Below are 21,273 nucleotides of genomic sequence, written 5' to 3'. Positions count from 1 at the left end.
TGAACGAAAAGCTCAGTCGGTGGGTGGTAGAAGAGTCCCGGCACCCTTATTCTTTGAAATAGAAACCCATCGTCTTCCGTTTGTGTAATTATTATTTACTACACCCAATAGGGGTTTCAAGCCCTTCACATCTACTTGATTTATTTTATGTCGGAGTGAAAGTGACTTTATGACACAATTACCATTAGTGTGACATATTGCATTGTGTTAGGGAGGAGGAGGGGGAGAAGACATTCTGATGAGGGGAGGCCTGCAGGCCGACCAGCCTCACACTTTGCCCCAGAAGAGAGGAGACGGACTCTGCTCCATTGTTAGAGCGCTGAAGCCCTGGTGACCAGCTGTTTGTTTCCTGATCTTATAATCCTCTTCCAGATGTGTGTGTCCTAGACCTGCGCAAGCGATACCGGAGCGCAGGTGGTGATCGTTCTCCTGGAAGCAGTTTTGAGTTCAGAAGGTGTCAGCGTCAAGGACTGTGAGAAATGACGAGCCACCTTAGTCCAGGGTTGCGGTCTTTACATGACAGTTGTTGGAGGAGAGATTGTTTTAGTGTCTGACCCAGCTTCTCAACAGAGCAAGGTTCGGGGAAGGTAGGAGGGCAGCGTGAGATTCATGGGAGCACCCGGCTCAGCCTCCGCGGGCCGCCCACCTGGAGCGTGTCCGCAGCGTGAATTTCAGAACCGCTAGGCGGACAGCTCCCCGGCTCCGGGCGCGGCTGCGCAAGGGGCGGGCCAGAGAGCACGGAGCGCTAGGAGCACCACGCCCGCGAGCCACTAAGAGCCTATGGGCGGTGCTCCCCACTACTGACTGCCCTCGCGCCACGCCCCTAGGAGGCGGGGCGACGGGCTGTCCCCGCCCCCGCGAGGCCCGCGCTCTCCATTGGGCAGCGGCTGGAGGTGCTGGAGGCGGGCCCGGTCCACGGCTCGCGCCTGGGAAGGTCGGCGGCGCAACGCGGTTGCCGCGGGGAGGGTGCGCGGGGACGCGACGGGGCCGGGCGCGGCGGAGACGCAGCGGGTGGGGGCGGCGGCGGCTCCCGGCAGCGGCTGAGTCTCTTCCCGCCGCGGCCGCAGCCAGCGGCGCCCGAGCTCCAAGGCGCATCCCGGGCGCGCGGCCCGAGCGGCCAAGACGGCGGGCCGGCCGGGCGCCGGGCGGCGCGCGCTGTGCTGCGGGCTGCGCTGGTGGGGAGCCGCGGGTCGCGGCGGGGGTCCCGGGCCCGGCGTGTGCGGCTGGGAGGCGCTGTGGGGTGTGGGCGCGCGGGCGGCGGCCGGGGCCATGGCCGAGGGCGGCGGGGGCGCGCGGAAGAGGGCCCCGGCGCTACTGGAGGCAGCCCGTGCACGCTACGAGAGCCTGCACATCTCGGACGATGTGTTCGGCGAGTCGGGCCCGGACAGCGGCGGGAACCCCTTCTACAGCACCTCCGCAGCCTCGCGCTCCTCCTCGGCCGCCTCCTCGGACGATGAGCGCGAGCGCCCAGCGCCTCCAGGGACCGCCCCGCCACCCCACGCCGCGGATCCCTTGGAACTGGAGGAGGACGAGACCGGTGGGGGTTGGAGCACCGTGCTGAGGGATCGCCCGCCTCCGCGCTTCGAGGACACCGGTGGTGAGGATCGACCGGGGACATTGGGATGGAGGGACACAGGGCGCGGTCTGAAGGCTGGAGCACGGGCCAGACTGGTTCCAGACACACCCGACCCGCACCTGTGTGTTTGTGGAAACAGCGGTTTGGGGGAGCAAGGATTAAATAGAGACAGTCAGTCCTTCTGCACAGGGTGGTGGTCCCAGGTTTCTCGTGGGTGGAGACCACGCCAGCAGTTTGCCAGAGGCTATCCGTCGCCTGGCAGTGTCACACCTGTGGGGTCAGTAAAGTATGGCTTTCCTGGTGGAGGGGATCCAAACGCCTGGCATGGCTGAGGCTGGATCATTTGCAGTATGCAGGACTTAGGTGTCAGGGGTCAGGCCGGTCGCCGCTGAAGCACAGAGAGAGCCCAGTGCGAGGGCACCTCAGGATCTTCTCTGCGCTCTGTTTTCCTAAGAAACTCCCTGTGGCGCCAGTCGATCCCTCGCTGAGCACCGAAAGGAGTGAAGGGTGATTCCACTGCGTTAGGGAGTGTTAGTCCGAGTTACTTTCAAGGTGTCTGGACCAGACTCAGGTAATCTGGAGGCGACTGGAGCTGAGGGCAGCCACTCTGACACTCTGGGCCCTTGGCTCTTGGCTTCTGCAGAGTTGAATTCTGGAGTACTGCTGCTTTGCAGCATCTCAGCTTCCGCTTTCTGAGACGTAGAAGGTGCTTTCCCATTTGACCCTCAGGGCCGCTGTTTAGGCTCCATGGCTTCCTGGCAGGCAGAGGTTATCCCATATTCTGTGAAGTGCACACAATCAGTGTGAATGAGCACTGGGAGTGCCCTTTGCATAATCTCTCTCTCTCTCTCTCTCTCTCTCTCTCTCTCTCTCTCTCTCTTTCTCTGCCCCCTTCCCCCCATCTCTCTCTCCCTCACACACACTTTGGGCAGTGTACATGACAGGTGCACAGGAAGCAGGCTCCAGGGCTTGGGTATGGAAACCTAGCTGCAGGGAGCTGGCAGTGGGAAAGGTTGGCCCATCTCTGGAGGAGGGAGTGGTCTGCAACCTTGCCAGGCCGCAGTGTGGATGGGCAAAGCGGCAACTGGATTAGAGATTCACTATCACCCTGCAAGGTTCTAAGTGGGTATATTTTAAAGCCCAGCCATTTGGCTGTGGCTAATGGTACTCTCAGTTGTCCTCCTGTACCACCCTTCATCTCCCAGTGTGCCTTACGGGCCTCCTGCCCTGGGCAACTGCTTTCCATATCGGCTCCTGGGAGTGGACCAGCCGGGTGCCCTGGTTTGTCAGTCTTTGTGCTGTGAGCCTCTGCGATCCCGTGTTATCTTGTAGCACTTAAGGTAGCCATCCACAGAGGAGAGCTCAGCAAAGCTGAAGTCAAAGGGCAAAATAGGGATGTTGTGCTGGGTTAGGATTACTTTAGATGAAGGGCCTGGTGTTGAGAAGGTTAAACACGCCGTAGTGATTTAACCAGTAGTTTATTTCTCAGTAACCTGTAAGTCAAGATGTCCAGAAGCAAAGCTGTCTCTCCACTGTGCACTTCCAGCATGAAGACCAGCTTGCCTGTCACTGGCATTAGGTTCACATCCTGCTTCCTGACAGTGTCACTGAGTTTGTGCCTGTTCCTGAGAGTCACCCAGAGGCTCCTCGGCTGTTTGCTGGTATTGTGGCCAGTGTTGTTTTTCTGCTTTAGGGGTGCTCCTCTCTTTTAAATTTAGATCTACTTTAGAATTTCCTAGGCGGTACCTGCTCCCCGAGAAAAACATGGAGAAAGGAGAGAGGGACAAAGTGGATGGCTTGTTGAGCCAAAGAAAGTGATTTATCAGAGCTTAAAATAGATTCCGATTTCCAGGTTAGTCAGAAAAGATCCTTGAGCCCAGGAGCATGGGGAGAGATGGATGTGTTTATTAGGAAGCCGGTGCTGCAGCGCTCAGCCAAGAGGGTCAGCCTGCAAAGCTACAGCGTCAGGGACACTCCAACAACTGCTGCTCTCCACCTCCACAAACGCAGCCTCTCTCCCTTCTGTGTGGCCCAGTTGCTTAACAGATGTAACTGGGCGGGTAGGGGGAGGGGGGAGGAAGAGTGGTGTTTTGATCTGTTACAATGTTACATTGTTTCATAATAGAACATTTGCCTTGGCTATGGCTGCAGCAGTCTAGTGAGGGCTGCATAGGACTCTAGGTTGCTATGGGACTTGCGGACTTGCCCCACTGTAGGCAACAGTATCCGTGCATGGGTGTGAGTGTGCAGATGGTGTGAACTGCTGCCTGGCTTCAGGTGGTCAAGCTGGGGAGAGTTTCTTTTCTTTGGGGAGAATGCAGCTTGACTCCCTTGAAGACCTGGAGACCTTTGCTGAGTCTTTGGGCAGGAAAGAGGTGCATGATGGGACCATTACATATTGAACTGCTAGAGAGCAGTTCTGTGGCTCCATGGAGATTTTTGTGTATATATAATAGAGAGCCATTGGTGCTGAATTGAGACGAGGGAAGGAGAGATTCCGTAGTTACTTGTGAGAATCCTGGCCCTTCAGACTGTTAAGTCTTCCCAGCCTCATCCCCATTTTCCATGGCTTCCGCGGTCTGGATGGAGCATGCTTGGGAAGTACAGCTGGCAATGGCAGGGGAGTGGCTCGTACATCCCTCAGGGTCTGCTCTGAGGTGTGGGTCCCCTTGGGAAGACTTAGAGATAAACACTGGCAGGCTGGTGTCCATGCTTTAACCCTTGTGTAGATGGGAGAGTCTCCAGGGAACTGAACTGCTTTCTGGGAGCACAGGGTCTAGACTTACAGCTGAAACCCCCAAAATAGCCCAGCAAGCTGTCAGCCTCCCTTGCCTTCCCATTATGCCAATCGCCAGCAGCGTGCAAAGTTCTCCTGGGAGCAGTATGAAATTCAGGCAGGCTGTGTCTGGCGCCTCTGACCTTCAGGCTTCTACCTCCAAGCAGGCCTCCCATCGCTTCTTGAGGACGCAGAGAAGCAGGCAGCACCAGTCTCCGGTCGCCTGTTCTAACTTTGCTGGGTTTCTGTGATGACTGACAGGCCCCCTCTAATCCATGCTAACTGCCCGGAGACTCCAGTAGAAGCCTGACCTTGGGAAGATAAGAGGAAGATGGGGCTGGAAATTAACATTGTTGAGTTTTTGTGCTTAGAGTTTACTGCTAGATAATGATGATGATTCCTAATTATTATTATTTTATTATTATTGAGGCAGAGTTTCTCTGTGTAACCCTGGCTGTCCTGAAACTCACTCTGTAAACCAAGGCTGGCCTCAAACCCAGACATCTACCTGTCTCTGCCTTCCAAGTGCTGCGATTAAAGGCGTGGGCCACCACACCTGGCTTACTGCTGGTTTATTAATAGTCTTTTATGTTTAATGCTTGTAGTAATTGTCTTGTTTATTATATATTTATTCTTTGAGGGTTTCATGCATCCATTCAATGTATTTCGGTCAATTTCACACACTCTTTCCCCCCAACTCTTCCCAGAACAGCTCCCCTCACATCTACCGCCCATCTTTGTTCTCTCTTCCTTCCTCCTTCCCTACCTATCCTTCCCTTCCCTTTTTAATAACCTACTGAGTCTAATTTATGCCGCCCATATATGCAGAGATGTGGGATTGTCCACTGGAGCACGGTCAACCTAGCAGTTACCTGATCCCTAAAGAGAACTCTTTCTTAGTAGATAGTATCAAAGCTCTTAGCAGATACTAAGTATCAAAGCTCCTTAGCTGGGGTGGGGGTGCTGTGCCCCGTTTATGCTGGAACGTAGACTGACTTGATCTCAAGCTTATGAGTTCTTGAGTGTAGTGGTCCTTTGTGTCCAGGAGACGGTGCACCACCCCAGGTCCCCCGCCCCCCAGCCTGGTTCTTACATCTTCCCACTTCCTCTTCTCCAATGTTCCCTTTTGGGCAGGGGTGTGATGTCCTTGTCCCATTTATAGCTGAGCACTCCACAGACGTTCTCTGAAGTCCTGTCCAGTCGTGAATCCCTCTAATACCATCTAGTAAAGCCTTTTCAACTCATGGGTAGGAAGACAAAAAACGTTTCCTTTTTAAGACCAGAGTTAAGTGGGGTCTGTGACTGGGGAGAGCAGGAGGCCTTCCTGTGGAATCAGGGGAGCAGTACCTTCTGTCTTGGCTCTGCGTTTGGCTCTGTGGCAGCAGGAGGAACCTGGGACTTAGGGAGCTGTGACTGCAATCTCAGGCAGTGCTGCCTAACAGTTGGGCAGCCATGGAGGCTCAGTGCAACTGGCTTCCTGGGAGCGCTGTATCCCAGGGGTGCCCAAAGTAGGGAACCTGGGGCTCCCAGTGCGGGTCACATCAGTAACTGCTCATGTGTGCCTTGTCCCACCTCATGTTCACACAGACTCAGAAGTCGTCATTTCTGCGCAGGAAGACGGTCTTAGCTTCCTAGCTGTGAGGGCAGTCCGCCTAGCAACACCTGACACCTCAGGACAGGCGACATAGACCCCTTCTGCTACTAGAACTTCCTTCGTCTCTGCCACCTTCCCTGGCTTATTAAAACATGTTAACACATAAAACTGATGTTTTCACTAGGTTGGGGGCGGAGGTGCTGCTCTTGGATTTAACGCAGGAGTATACTTTTATGAGCAACTTCTGTCAGGGCGGGACAGGAAGATGGTAGGATCTCTACTCTCCCAAGGAGCATCCTATGCTTTTTAGGAGGCGGGACTTCCTGTCCCAGGAAGTATAGCTATGGGTGCTGGCAGGGCCTGTGGAAAGCCCCCACTCAGTTCTAGGGTGTCAAACTCACCTTGATTTCTAAACACCATGACTGTATTTGAAAATTTATTAAATTCCTTTTTTCAGTTCCACAGTTTCTCCATCTGGAGAAAACCATTTGTGACACTAAATACATAAGTCATGTTTATAAGGTTATAAGATTATGTCACAGTGGACGAACTGATTTTTAATTGCAATTAATGACTCGTGGATATTTCCCACTAGATTTTCAAGTCTTAAAATTTTAACGAATCTAAAATAAGCTGGTTCCTCTGGTTAGCCTTGAGCCTGTGGCCTTAAGACGTTGTTTGTGTGTGTGTGTGTGTGTGTGTGTGTGTATGAAGTGGGGGGAAGGTGTATGCGCCATGGTGTGCATATGGAGATCAGAGGTCAATCTGGGGGAGGCAGTTCTTGCCTTTCACACTCCATGGGTCATGGGTTCCAGGCATTGCGCTTAGGTCTCGTGGCTTGGATGGCCAACACCTTAACCACTGAGCCATCCCACTCAGCACTACTGCCCTTTTATAATTTCACTATTGAGTCAATGTTGTGGTGACTGTCCTCGAATCTTAGTGCGTGGACACATTCTTGACTTGATCCTTAACATAAAACCAGCTTAGGAGAATCAAGGGGAATGATTTTGGTATGTTTTTAGAGGTTTGGGTACCTGTTCTGAAAGAATGTTCTAGAAGCATACCTGTTTGCACTCTTGCCAACAGTGAGGGCACAGGCCTGTCCAGGAGAGGTTTTGGTCATGAGACAGACACCTGCTTATGGTTTTAGAGGTCCCAGACTCTGCTGGCTCCACTGCTTGGAGGCTGGGGTGAGACAGGCTGAACTGGTGGCGGAGTAAGGACTTTACCTTAATAGGAGCTGGGACATAGAGAGGGGACGGAATTGGAGGGGCAGAGACAAGAGACACCCCTCAGAGGCATGCCTCCAGTGACCTCCCTTCAGCCAGGCTACCTTCAGAGTTTTCCACCTCTCTACAGAGCTGCCAGCTTGTGATCCATCAGTGGGTGTCTTAGTTAGGGTTTTACTGCTGTGAACAGACACCATGACCAAAGCAACTCCTATAAGGACAACATGTAATTGGGGCTGGCTTACAGGATCAGAGGTTCAGTCCATTACCATCAAGGCGGGAACATGGCAGCATCCAGGCAGGCCTGGTGCAGGAGGAGATGAGAGTTCTACATTTTCATCTGAAGGCTGCTAGCAGAATACTGGCTTCTAGGCAGCTAGGATGAGGGTCTTATAACCCACACCCACAGTGACACACCTCCTCCAACAAGGCCACACCCACTCCAACAGGGCCACACCTACTCCAACAGGGCCACACCCACTCAAACAAGGCCACACCCATTCCAACAGGGCCACATACTCAAACAAGGTCACACCTACTCTAACAGGGCCACATACTTAAACAAGGCCACACCCATTCCAACAGGGCCACACCTACTCCAACAGGGCCACACCTACTCCAACAGGGATACACCCACTCAAACAAGGTCACACCCAGTCCAACAGGGCCACATACTCAAACAAGGTCATACCTACTCCAACTGGACCACACCTACTCCAACAAGGCCACACCCATTCCAACAGGGCCACACCTACTCCAACATGGCCACACCCATTCCAACAGGGCCATACCTCCAAATAGTGCCACTCCCATATACAAACCATCACAGTGGGTGGCTCTTGCCTTGGGGACCAAGGCTTTGGGGGCCACTTTTGTACTTTCATCCTGTTGCAGTGATAAGACACTGACTCAAAGCTACTTGAGGGAGGAAAGTGCTTACTTCATCTTAAACTTTCAAGTTCCGTCATTGAGGGAGGATGGGGAAGTCATAGAAGGCAAAAACCATAAAAGAAGGCTGTCAGGATAAGACCCTCCGTACATGCTCCTGGCCTGATCTAGGCAGCGCGTCAGCTGAAGTCCCTCCTCAGGGACTCTAGGTGCTGTCAGGTTGACAGTGGAAACTAATCAGGACAGATGCTCAGCTCCAAAGTGATTAACATCACCTTTCAGGACAGCAAACCAGCACATGTGTGGTGGGATGGGCCTTGGCCTCAGGGAGTCCTGCACTCAGTCAGGCATCTGTGGGGAGTGTAGCAGACATGGGGTACATGTGTCCTGCATCCCCAGCACAACGACACTTACACGGTGCATTCACACACCCACACAGGCACAAGTGAAGGACACCTCAAGACCTTGAGGATCCCCCTGCTCCTCACAGCCAGGTCTCCCTCTCCTAGAGACGGGCACTAGAGTTCTATCGCCTAGAATAATGTTGCTTATGTCACGCTTTGAAGACACATTCATACCGTTGCGTGCCTCATATTTTTAAAAAGTTACGCGTAATTTAAAAAAGACTCATTATTTTAAACTATGTGCAAGTGTGTGTCCGACTGCAGGTATGTGCAGAAGTATCTCTTCCCAGGGAAACCAGAGCCATATGCTTCTCGATGGAGTTAGAGGTGGTTGTGGACTACCTGATATGGGTGCTGGGAACTGAACTCAGCTCTTCCGGGAGAGCAAGCCATCCCATCTGTCCCTTCGTCCACCTGCATGTGTTTTTACGACCTCTACTTTTCCATATAACTGAGGGTGGATGGCTGGGCATGGTTTCGATGTCTGTTAAGACTTTAGAGTAGATCGTTTTTTGACTGTGGGGAGTCTGCCCTGTGCTTCATGAGCCCATTAAGCAGAATGTCAGGCCCACTCACTTTCGCTCTCCTCAGTGCTAACTAAACCCGTCTCTGGACATCGCTGTGTATCTCCCAGGTTGTGGGGGGGAGGGGCGTGCAGGATGACTGTGTGCTGGACGGGGACCACCGCCGAAGTGGGCAGTGACAGTTTTCCCAATGAGTCTCTGTCAGCAGAGGCACGACTCCAGATATTAATTCCACAAGCACGTTGAGCCTCTGGGATAAAAAGTTAAGTAGGTTCAGTCTCCTGGGAGCGGCGGGGGGGAAGGTGACAAATGGAGGAGAAAGAGGTGATCAAGGGAAAGAGATTTACACAGGATCCCAGAGCATGGCGCAAGAACAATTAGAAATTAGTCGTGGGTGAAAACTGTCTTAATAGAGATGGCGCAGCACTTAGGACCCTTGCCGAGGATCCAGGTTTGATTCCAGCCCCTACACGGTGGCTCACAATTGTCTATAACTCCAGCCCCAGGGCATCTGATGCCTTCTTGTGGCCTCTGTGGGCACAGCGTGTGCACGGTATACTTAACATCCAGGCAAACAAAACACACATAAAAAAATAAATATTTTTAAGAAGAGAAAGAGGAGCCGTGGTAGTGGCAGCTGTGACGGCTGTGCTTGCCTTCCATTGACAGAGGCAGGTGGGTCTGTGGGTCAGTCCAGCCTGGTCTACAGAGTGAGTTCCAGGACGTCCGGGGCCTTGCAGAGAAACCCTGTGTTGAAAAGAAAGGGTGGACTCCATCTTGCTGTGAGGAGCGTCCTTTAAACGAAACTGAGCTTCCTTGTGTGAATGAATCCTGCGTTTCTCTTCTCAGGAATGCTTTCAAACTTGGAGTTTGTGTTGTTGAAACTCAGTAACCTTGAGGAGCTCAACTCCAATGTGACCTTGAGGCACACAGGATACCCCCTCACTGGGGGTGGGGGTGGGTGGTTCCCAAGGTTCATGGGAGTGGCTTTTGGGACGTTTTGAATTCGTTACTTTCAGATCTTAAGCTCTCAATTCATACCACGACATCCAGCAATTAGCTGAGGGGCGTTGGGTTGTAACTAACATTTGGGGATCACAGCCAAATTAAATTAATTAAATCTTTGTGTGAATACAGTCTTCTTCACCTTTCTTGTGTCTGTACCTCAGGGGCGGGGTTGTCGGCTCCTACGGTAAGGGCTTAGGTTTTTCCCTTACTGTTTTCCTTTGGGGCTGCACCTGTGTCCCAGGCCCGGCAGCAGTGTATGGCTTGCTAGGCTATTTCTTCTTGTCCCCGGAGCCCCACTCTCTCTAGTTTATGGGCTTGACTTTAGTTAAGTCTACTGAGGGCAAAGTGGATCTACGATTGTTCTGACTTGGGCAGCCCCAGTGACTCATGCATTTGAGCGACTCTCCTATTTATTTACTCTCTCTTGAATATTCTTTGTGTGTGAGTACACGGTCATGTGTGTTCCAGTCCATGCGCCTGTTTGTGGGGTTGCACAGAGCCAGATGTCAACCTCAGGTGTGTTTCTTCGTCCCTCACCGCCGGCTTTGCTGCTGCTGTTTTGGGTTTTTGCTTTGTTTTGTTTTTGAGAGAAGATCTCTCACACTCACTTGGATTCCACTGGTTCAGCTAGACTATGCCTCTGGGATCCCCCAGGACACACACACACACACACACACACACACACACACACACCCAGTCTCTGCCCTGTCAGTGCTGGGATCACAAGCACACACCACCGCACCTGGGCTTTTCAAAATGTGGGTTTGGGGATTGAACTTGGGTCCACATTCCCATAGGGCAAGCACTTTACCAGTGGAATCATCTCTCTGCCCAGCCCGCTCTGGCCAGTCTAATCCTGTCCTTTGCTCACATTTCCTTGTTTGTCTGGCGATTGAGTTGTAAGAGCTCTTTATATACCCTGGGTATTGTTTCCCAGTAGATAAATGACTTTCAAGTGTATCCTTAAAATCAGAAAGCCTGAGAAAGCCTGTGCATCCTGCTGATTCCTCCCCTGCCTGTGTTATCTTTGTGCCTTTGAGGTCCTAGCTAGGAAGCAGTGACAAGATCAGGGCCACTACACAGCGTGTCCCCACCCCCCCCCCACCCCCCCCCCCCCCGTTCTCTCCTAGAAGCTCTCTTACTTTTCCTGTTGCTCTGATAAATGCCCCGGTGAAAGCAACTTAGGGGAGGTTCGAGGGCACAGTCCGTCATAAGGAGGGGAGTCTTGGCAGCGCGCTGGTCACGCTGCCTCGGCGGTCAGGAAGCAGAGAGGGGTGAGCAGCAGTGCTTAGCTTGATTTTCCCGTTTTATGCAGTTCAGGTTAGAGCGGGTCTTCCGACTGCAAAGCACTTATTCAGGAAAACCTTTCACAGACATATCCACTGCTGGGTGGTTCCGGGACCTAGGCTGGCAGGCAGTGTGGGGCAGCACAGAGCTGTGTCCTCTGAGCTTCTGTCTGTATTCACTCCCTTCTGAGTTACGCTCCAAACGATGCAAGGTCCCCGCTTTGCTCTTTTGCATGTGGATTTGCACTTTCTCAGCTCTGCTTTTCAGAAAGACCATTCTTCCTCTATTGAACCGTCTTGGCACCCTTGTCAAATATCAGTTGGCTATTTAGAGTCACATTCTCCCTCTCTCCATCTCCCTCCCCCCCACCCCCCGCAGAGACTGAACCCAGGTCTGGCGCACGCTAAGCATATCGATCCAGTCCCAATTCTCCATCTTAACTCTATTTATGTCTCTTTTTGTCCTCCTACTCTATGAGAAAATGCCCACTTCTCCACAGTAATTTGAAAATAATACATTGACTCCCCAAACAAGAGATTTTCAGGCTGGGAGGGTGTAAGCCTTGCTGGAGTGCCTGCCTGCCAGGTAAAACTCCAGCTTTGATCCCCAGCACCGAGAATTTAAGAAAGAACAAGATCTCCTGCATCAGAAACTTTTCATGTTCTGTCATACAGGTCCAGGGGTTTGTGGCTTGCAGTCTTCAGTGTCGCACGCGCATGCACACATAATAGATTAAACACACATTTTGCCCAAATGACTAACTGTTTGCTTAAGTCACGACTGAAGCTGACTGTAGAATGAACCTCTAAGATAAAAAGAACACCTTCTGAAGTTTCGTCCAAAGGCATTTACATAAAGATCTGTGAGCTGTGGAGTGTTGAAAGGATCAGCCACACAGCTCAGGAGTAGTAATTCTCCACCCCGTCAGAGCCTGGATCTCGCCCGCAGCTGCTCTACTGGGAGGGAGCTCATGAAAAGAGAGAGAGATGTTCACTTTCTGCAGGGTTCAGGGAGGTCCCCTCATCTGGGGCATGCGTCCGTTCCTCTACCGGCTGCTCGTGCCGGTTGGCGTATGTCTGTCTTTTTGTACGGACGTGAGGGTTTGCTTGGTGGGCTGATGGCTGTTTCATTCGCCAGAGCCAGGTTCGATGAACTTCGTTCACTGCCTCAGGGTGTTCTTTGGGCAATTTTAGGAGAAAGTTTCAGGGTCTTGTGGTTCTTTTACTCATGTTTCTGCAGGAAATCACTGTTCCTAGGATCTCCCGAAAAAGCCATGCATGTGGCAGTGGACCAATGTGCTTTTCTTTCAGGCTGACAAAATCATTGGTTTTGTATCTTCCTGCCGAGATAAGTGGTGTGCGGTGAGAACGACCACCCTCCCGTGGCTGATCTCTTGGTTCTCAGGGTTCCAACCAATGCGGGAACTCCTTAATCTAGCAGGCCGTTGACCACAGAGGCCTGTGTGCCGGCTGAGCAGGGACAGAGAGTGCACATTACCTTAGGGAAGTCTCCGTTCAGTGCCACACTTTCCAGGAAGCACCCAAGAGCTGAGTCACAGTCAGAGCAGATCCTGGTGACCTCTGTCTCCTGGAGGACAAACACGGCGGCCTGTCCCTGGTGCTCACAGCAGCTCTCATGTGGAGTGAGTGGCGTTTTAGTGTCTAGAGATGAAAATTACGAGGATTTATTCCCACCCCCTTCTTTGACCAGGTCTCGGTGCCTGGCGTAGGCTGGCCTTGAACTCATGGTAATCCTACTGCCTCAACCTCCACTGGTGTCATAGGTGTATAGGAAAATGACATCATTCGACTTTCCTATAGGATTTGCATACGTTCCAGGCATGAAGATGGTTTTCTATAGAAATTCCTTTTTTCTATATATACTTGTGTATTCTTTTTTGGCCTAGACTAAGTGTTTGCCATGAGTTGGTATAATAAAGAGTGTTGGACTTTTCACCTGTTCCTGAATTTTCAGCTTCTCGTTTTTCTGCTTTTAACCCCAACTCAGTAGATGACGTCCCGAATAGGACATTTCTTTGAAATAGCTACATTCTCAAATGAAATTAAATGGCTATAAAGTTACATTCAATCCTTAAGAGCTATTTAGTTCAGTATTATGTGTTTTAATACATGAAACAGTTCTACAAAGATTATCATACAGTCTAAGCCATTTTTCTGTCTTGTATCATGTCAGCTCTGAACGAATATTCTTTAAAAATGTGTGTGTATAGGTGTATATGTGTGTGAGTGTGAGTATGTGTATGTGTGTATGTTTGTGTAAGTGTGTATGTGTGAGTGTATGTGTGTATAAGAGTGTTTGTATATGTGTATGAATGAGTATGTATATGTGTATGTAAGAGTTTAAGCATGGGTATATATGTGTGTATGTGTGTGAGAGTGTGAGTATGTATGTGAGTGTGTATATGTGTGTGAGTGTGTGTGAATGTGTATGTGAGTGTGGGTATATGTGTATGAGTGTGTGTGTGTGTGTGAATGTGTATGTGAGTGTGGGTATATGTGTGTGAGTGTGTAAGAGTCAGTATGTATGTGTGTGAGTGTGTGAGTGTGTGTATGTGGTATGGTGTGGTTTTCCTTCAACCTTGCCCTCAGGATAAATATTTTCTATAAAACGAATTTAGGCATTAGGCATGGAGAGATGGCTCAGCAGCTAAGAATACTTCTGCTCTTCCAGAGGAGCTGGGATGGATTCCCAACAGACACACGGTGACTCACCTCTGTTTGCAACTCTGGTTCTAGTGGACCTGCTCTCATCTTCAGGCCTCTGAGGGCATTATGCACACACATACACTAATAAACACATTTTTAAAACGTTACCTGGCAACACACTTACTGTTCTTGTTATGTTTGTGCTGACTCTGGTTTTCGGGTATAGAAAGCTTTTGAGATTTTTATTTTGTTTTCGTGTGTGTGTGTGTGTGTGTGTGTGTGTGTGTGTGTGTGTGTGTGTGTGTGATTTGTCAGAGGACAGCCTGTAGGGTCAGTTCTCTCCTTCTACCATGTAGATTCCAGGGATCGAACACAGGATACCGGGCTTGGTGGCAGCACCTTTCCCGTCTTGCCAGCTCCGGGCACATTCATTCTTACGGACTCTCAGTGTGTGCAGAGCTTGACTGTCCAGTGTGGGTTATGTCTACATTGCTTAACCGTGTGAGAAAGGGAACAGGCAGATAGTCATCTCTGTCCGAGTTAGTCATCCGGCGTGTGCTAGGCAGGTTTCTGCTGAGGCTTGTGGGAGGCTACACTACACTGCTCACCCCTGCCATGGGCTCCTGTTCAAGCTAAGGTTTGGCTCCTTGCTACTTAATTTCCCTCTGTGTCATCATGGATTCTCAGGCACAGCTTCTGCTGTTGACACCTCCACAACTGTTACCCCTTGCTGTGGGCCTGGGGCATACGCACAACCGCAAAAGAGCATCTCCGACCTGGAGAGCCATGGATTTGCAGAGGGAAGTCCCCAGCTCTCTGCTGCACTGTCCTTGTCACTGCCCTGGCAGCGATGTGGCCAGCCTCTACCCATTTCCTTTTCGTTGTGAGTTCTCTCTGCCCGAGAGGCAGACCTTGATTTCCTTTCATCCTAGATCCACAAGTGTCCCCTGGGCCTTTTCTTGTCACCTCTGCAGAACTTGTACCTTGGCTATGCCTTTCGTCCCGCATCTCCACATGAAGCCTGAGGTGTCTGATCTCATCTCTCTTCCCCCTGCTTTGCTTTTATTCATTCCAAGTCAGTAGTTCAGTAATCACCCCGACTGCCTTTGCTGGAAAGGTTGCTTACCAAGGAGATGTGACGTCTTGTGGTGTCTCTGTCGTGTCCCCACCTCCACCCCCATGTATTGCCGTGGAAATCCTTTGGGTGCTGTGATTATTTTAATTAAAATTCAAGCTACACCTGTATCCTCCAGCTGCTCTGTCTTCCTGGACCTGTGGTTTGTTTCCCCTGAGCAGGCCTCCTGCTTCTGTTTCTGAGACTCAAACGGGAGAGTTAGCCCTTCCTACAGGCTCCCGGGATCTAGGTCCATTAAGGAACTGGCACCCTCAACTCCCATGAGACTTTGCTTCTGGCAGCAGCTTTGGAGTTAGGGTCCTGCTGCTGCTTGCGAAGGCAGGCGTGAAACCATGCCAGCTCCGGTACCTGTCTAGAGACCTGGCACCTCTAAAAGGATTCATGCTAGTGTAGCTAGAGTGTGGCGGAGAGGTGGGTACCGCTGAGGTGACTATAGACACCTTATATGTTTCTTCTAAAAGAAGATATTGAGTGTGACTGCACGCGGATGCGTGTGTAGATGTGCATGGGTGTGGAGGTCAGAGGATAACTCAGAGTTTAACCCCCATGTGGGTTGTAGGGATGAAACTGATTAGGTCATCAATTTAAGTAGAGAGCACTTTCACCTGCCAAGCCATCTCAGTGGCCCCTACTATGGGTGTCTCTCAGGGTGGCAAGGGAACCACCCAGGTTTTGATACTGACTGATTATAGCCACAGCCCGATGCTTTACCTGAGAGGAGTTTGGAACCTCTGGTTGCTTCTCACAGTGGTAGAGCAGTGAATGTCCTAGCCACACTCTCCAGGGAGCTGCGGGCATTACAGGGCAGCATCTCTGAGCCTGGCACTTGGGTGCCCAGGAAGCGGCTGTCTCTTTCTTCTGCTCTTCTGTACCTGTGTGGGGTGCGTGTGGGAGCACATGAGGCTCTGAGCACGTTTCGTCTCAAGTACTGATCCTGACTCCTGGGACACACCTGTGAAAGGAGCCGAGGCCTGCGTGGGTGGGGCACCTGTTCCACGACGGGATCACGGCCAGCAGGAAGCGTGAGAGGCTGATGGCACGCTAGGGACAAAGTGTCACAAAAGAAGCAGCAGGCAGGATCCAGGCAGGGTCTCGGAAGTGACAGCAGAAAAGGATCACTGCAGAGTTAAACTGGCAGGCCTCCCCGAGAAGACCACGCTCAGAGGGGCAAAGGGAGCCGGCCGAGTAAATGACAGTGCAGGAAGCGGATGTCACTCACGGACAGGTGAAATCCTTCATGAGACCTGTAGTACAGCTCACTGACTGTAAGGTGCCTGGAGGGGTGAAGACAAGTCGTGGAAGAGGGAGGTCAGGAGGTTAAGGAAGGGGAGGTTTGAAGGGATCTCGAAGGACGTGGCTTATGCTATAAGATGTGGAGTCTCTGGTGCCCCGGGGCAAAGGGCCCAGCATGAGTTTTGAAGAAATGTCCTGAATGGAGGAGATAACACCTCAGGGTGTACATGACTGGACACTTGTTGTGCGGCAAGAGACGGTGACAGTAGGAGCGTCTGTTTCTGGGTATGCTTTAAACTCCGGGACCTTGATGGGTTGAGAAACTGACCTTGAGAACGGAGTAATGGAGGGTTCTCCAGCACAGATAAAGAAATGGTGCCATCTCGTCAGGATGTGGAGTAAGCAGAGGGTAAGGATGCCATCGGTGGCATCTTCTGGAGACTGTCAATCACCTGGCCCTTTTCCTGGGAAGTCAGTGTTGCCGTTGACAGCGTTGGTTGTGGATGTCTGAGGACCGGACCGGAAGCGTGGCGTGCATAGCCCACGGCGGTTGAGTGTGTGGATGTCAAGGAGTAGGGTGTTCCTTTATGGGGAGAGTAGGCACAGCCCCTTTTCTTATCATAGTGACAGATACTAGAGAAAGCAGCTTAAGGAAAGAGGGGCTCAGGCTGGAGAGATGGCTCAGCGGTTAAGAGCACTGACTGCTCTTCCAGAGGTCCTGAGTTCAATTCCCAGCAACCACATGGTGGCTCACAACCATCTGTAATGGGATCCCATGCCCTCTTCTGGTGTGTCTGAGGAGAGCAACAGTGTATAAATAAACACATAAAATAAATAAATATTAAAGGAAAGGGGGGCTTGTTTTAGCTCATAGTTTGAAGACACAGTCCACCATGGTAGAAAACGCCTGTAGCGGGAGCATAAAGCCGGTCACGAGACCTCCACAGTCAGGGGGCAGAGAGAGATGAACATTGGTGTTCAGCTGGTTTCTCTTAATTTGGTCCAGGAGCTAAGCCCACAGAATTCTGCTGTCCTCATAACATTAATTAACGGAATACAGAAACCCCCTGTACTGGCTGGTTTTGCGTGTCAACTTGACACAAGCTGGAGTTATCACAGAGAAAGGAGCCTCCCTTGAGGAAATGCTTCCATGAGACCCAGCTGTAAGGCATTTTCTCAATTAGTGATCAAGGGTGGGAGGACCCAACCCATTATGGTGGTGCCATCCCTGGGCTGGTGGTCTTGGGTTCTATAAGAGAGCAAGCTGAGCAAGCCAGGGGAAGCAAGCCAGTAAGTAACATCCCTCCATGGCCTCTGCCTCAGCTCCTGCTTCCTGACCGGCCTGAGTTCCAGTCCTGACTTCCTTTGGTGATGAACAGCAATGTTGAAGTGTAAGCTGAGTAAACCCTTTCCTCCCCAACTTGGTTCTTGGTCATGATGTTTGTGCAGGAATAGGAACCCTGACTGAGACACCCCCAGACAGACATGCCTAGAGGGTAAGGTTGCATATTACCAAACCCAGCAACCCCAGTTCAGTCCCAGAACCCACAGGGTGTGGATACAAAATAAGAAAATAGATGTAAAATGCTTTTTTAACAACGGGGGGAGGGGGCGCTTGTCTTTTAGGTGATTTAGAACTTGTGCCTTTAACAGTATTAACCGTCACGGGCTCCATGAGAACACCAGATGAAGCCAGGTCTGCTTGAAAAATCCGTTTAGTACTAGGTGACTCACCCCCAGTGCATCTGGAGCGCACGTAAACATCCTCTTAGTGTAAGCGCCCCAGGTACTCCTCGGGGCACACTTCCCTGGGAAAACACACCCTGTTTATCAGATATTTAAATTGAACTGGGCGCTCTGCACTTCGATGGGCTAAATCTGGTCCCTCTTCCCGGCAAGTTTCTGTTCATTACACAGGCCACCCTGGTAACCTGTCAGGTTGCTAAGTAACAGGACTTGACTTCCAAAGAGCCATTTGATTTTTGTTGGTTCCCGCGGGCTCCTGGGTCAGCCTTTTCCCCCTTGACTGAGCTGCACATCAGAGCGTGGGAGTGTTCCACATGTCCTGACCACCTTTAGCTTCAAGTTTCTTCTGCACAGGCGAGCTATTTGCAGGCCTGAAACCGGATCTAGAATCCCGCTGGCCACGGGGAGAGGATGCAGGTGGAAACTGGTGCACAGATTTGCAGCATCCTCAGTTTCTGAAGAACGGGGTGGGGTCAGTGCTGGAGCACAGAGCTCTTTCTAATTCTCTCCTCAGCATTCGATCTGCCGATGGTCACCTCTTATCCATTCAGGGCAGAAACGCATTCCCGACCACTCAAAATTCACGCACTAAAATCTCAGTCCCCACCGCCCTCAGAACGGGACTTTATCTGGAGAGCAGGTCATGAGAGAAGTAATAAAGGTTAAATGGGTTGTGGAGGTGAGCTCTATCTAGTCCAATCTGCTTTATGTCCTTGAAAGAAGACGTGGACACACACAAAGGGCTGGGAGCCTGCGTCCACAGTGGGAAGATGGTCTACACGTGGCTCTGGCCTTGTACTTTCCAGCCTCCGGGAGGAAGATTTCTTATGTCAGTAGCTATTGTTCAATGAGAGGAGGTGAGAAAGAGCACGTGTGGTTGGCTGTCTCTGCGGGTTCAAAGATGTCCTCCAGGGGGCAGGCCCTAGCCCGAGCCTGCTGGGACCACGGTGCCGGGAACAAGAGGGGCAGGTACAGACTTGTGGGTGATCTGGTGCTGCTGGCCCACCGCTCCTCTGGGGCACAGCTTCTGAACAGATAATTACAAGCCCCGTAGGGGAAGGGGGCTGGGAGGTGACACCCAGAGTGGCTCTGCAGTTGCATTTCATAGCCTTGGGTGTGGAACCTCCTCCCCTGAGGGCAGAGGTTGGGTCACCCAGCTCAGAAGCCATCAATAATCTATCTGTATGTTTCTGACGTGCCTAAGGAAGAAAGCACAGGCTGGGGTCGCGGCTCCCACCAAATCTGTGTACCTACCATGGGTGGGCTCCGCGAGGAGGTTGGGAAAATACCCTAGAGCGATCCTTACGCCGGCAGTGACATCTCCGGGTAATTAAAGTATCGCTTTTACGTCCTTGTTCTTAGGAACCAGCTTGAGAAATGTTCTTACATCCCCGGTGTTGTTTGGATTAGCGTGCCATTTAAAGATGTGTCTCTCTTTATGAAAAAAAAAAGTCACTTCAGATTCAGAAGCAGGACCTTGGAGTCATGGTTCGTTGGAGAGGACAGCGTGGAGGAAGCTGGGTTCTGATTTCCAGTTCACGGATGTGCAGGGAGTCAGCAGAATGCTGCTGTGGGGCTTTGCTTTACATTGCCTTTTTTACCTACTTGGGCTGAGACTTGGCCAATGAGGTTGGAGTGCTGATTGATGGACAGGAGGGGTTGCCAATGAAGTTGGAGGGCCAGTTGATTGACAGGTGGGCTTGTCAATGAGGTTGGAGTGATGGTTGATGGACAGGCAGGCTTGCCAATGAGGTTGGAGGGCCGGTTGATGGACAGGCAGGCTTGCCAGGTGAACGTCCCTCCCAGGTCTCAAGCTTGGGTCACTCGAAAGACTCCATCTGCAGTGGCCACCTGAAGGCTGGGGTGAGTGTGCAGATGTGAGTGCTCACACAGTCACGTGTGCACATGTAAACACACTTGTATGCTTGGGTATGCTCATGCAGGGGTGTGCTCATTCTGGTATGTGCTTATGTAGGCATGTACTTGTGCCTGCACGTGTTGGTACAGCCACGTGTATTCCCTGCACCTATGTTCCTGAATGGGCTGGTGTGGACCATGGTAGAATGATTCCTGGCCCCTGGTACCACCACCGACAGCTGGGGTCTTGGCATACTATTGCCTGAAGCTCTGTCCCCAGCAGGGCCCACATGCTTCCCTGAAAAGGCTCAGGTATGACTCCTAGACTTGAAGGAAGCTCACAGGTATGTGAAGTTTCAGGGAACCACTGGGTTTACAGAAAGATGTTAAAACATCAGGGACCACTTGGCTGATATAAACAGGCTCATGGCCCTCCTCAGTCTGATCCGACCGACACCTCCTGGGTAGGCTCTCTCCTCCCTTGGGTGTTTTCTGCAAGGAAACGGGTCTCTGAGAAAGCAATGAGCTGCTTTAATTCCCAGGTCAGTCTGAGAGTGTAGGGTAACAGGTAGCGTTCATTCCCTTGGGCGCTTAGTGAGTGACTAGACATGGCTTGGTCTTTGTGGTCAGTGTGACGGATGCCTTCCATGCCTGAATGTGGAACAGCCCTGACCAAGGCTTAGGTCTCCAGGGAAATTGAACAGTAGAAAGCTTGTTCTGTGAGGGGCATTTGTTGAGGAGCTGTGGGCAGAGTGTGGGAGAGAGAATCTGGTCTTCTACAAGGTTCTCAGCCCACCCAGAGTGTTGGGCAGAGAGTACGGAAGAGGTGGAGGCAGAGAGACCATGGGTCTTAGAGGCCCAAGGGATCTTTTCTTCCTCGTGGGCTGCTGTCACCCTGTGACAGTTGAGAGCTTAGGTTGTTACCTTGGAACAAAAGTCTGCTCTAGGAAGGACAGACCCTCTCCTACCCCAAGAGAACTTCTGGCCCTTGGAGATCTGTGGCGGAAGGTCTCTGGTGGGTTTTCCGTTGCGTGTCCCTCCTCGTCACCTCCTATTGTCCCCTCCTGTTCTCAGGTCTGTAGAAAAATCTACCCTCCTTTCTCCTCACAGCTGCCCATCACCTGTGCTGGTGCTTGCCTGGGTGGAGCATGAGGGTCCATCACTCCATTCTCGGCCCCCCTTTGTGCCAGCCGGTACTCTTCCCTGTCGCTCCATCTCTGTATCTCTAGTCCTTGACCCTCGGGCTTTGTTTGGCATGCCCCTGCATCAACTTCCAAGCCTCAGCAGGAGACCAGGGCAGGGAGGGACAGGAGCTGAGAAAGACCATTGCACTGAGGGACCATGCGG

The 21,273-nt window shown here is 51.6% G+C and overlaps 1 protein-coding gene across 1 annotated transcript in view; it reads left to right on the top strand.

Moving 5' to 3' along the window:
* The first annotated feature begins 1,315 nt into the window (after positions 1-1,315).
* Pgbd5 (piggyBac transposable element derived 5) overlaps positions 1,316-21,273 on the top strand; it is a 66,072-nt gene continuing 46,114 nt past the window's right edge. Inside the window, 1 exon segment of the mRNA NM_001106198.1 lies at positions 1,316-1,597. The gene's annotated coding sequence lies outside the window, so the exon portion shown is untranslated.

This window comes from Rattus norvegicus, chromosome 19, assembly GCF_021556685.1.
Source record: "Rattus norvegicus strain SHRSP/BbbUtx chromosome 19, alternate assembly SHRSP_T2T, whole genome shotgun sequence".
In the NCBI taxonomy this organism is placed as follows: domain Eukaryota; kingdom Metazoa; phylum Chordata; class Mammalia; order Rodentia; family Muridae; genus Rattus; species Rattus norvegicus.
The sequence above is the reverse complement of the archived record's forward strand: the minus strand, read 5'-3'. Positions and strand labels throughout refer to the sequence as shown.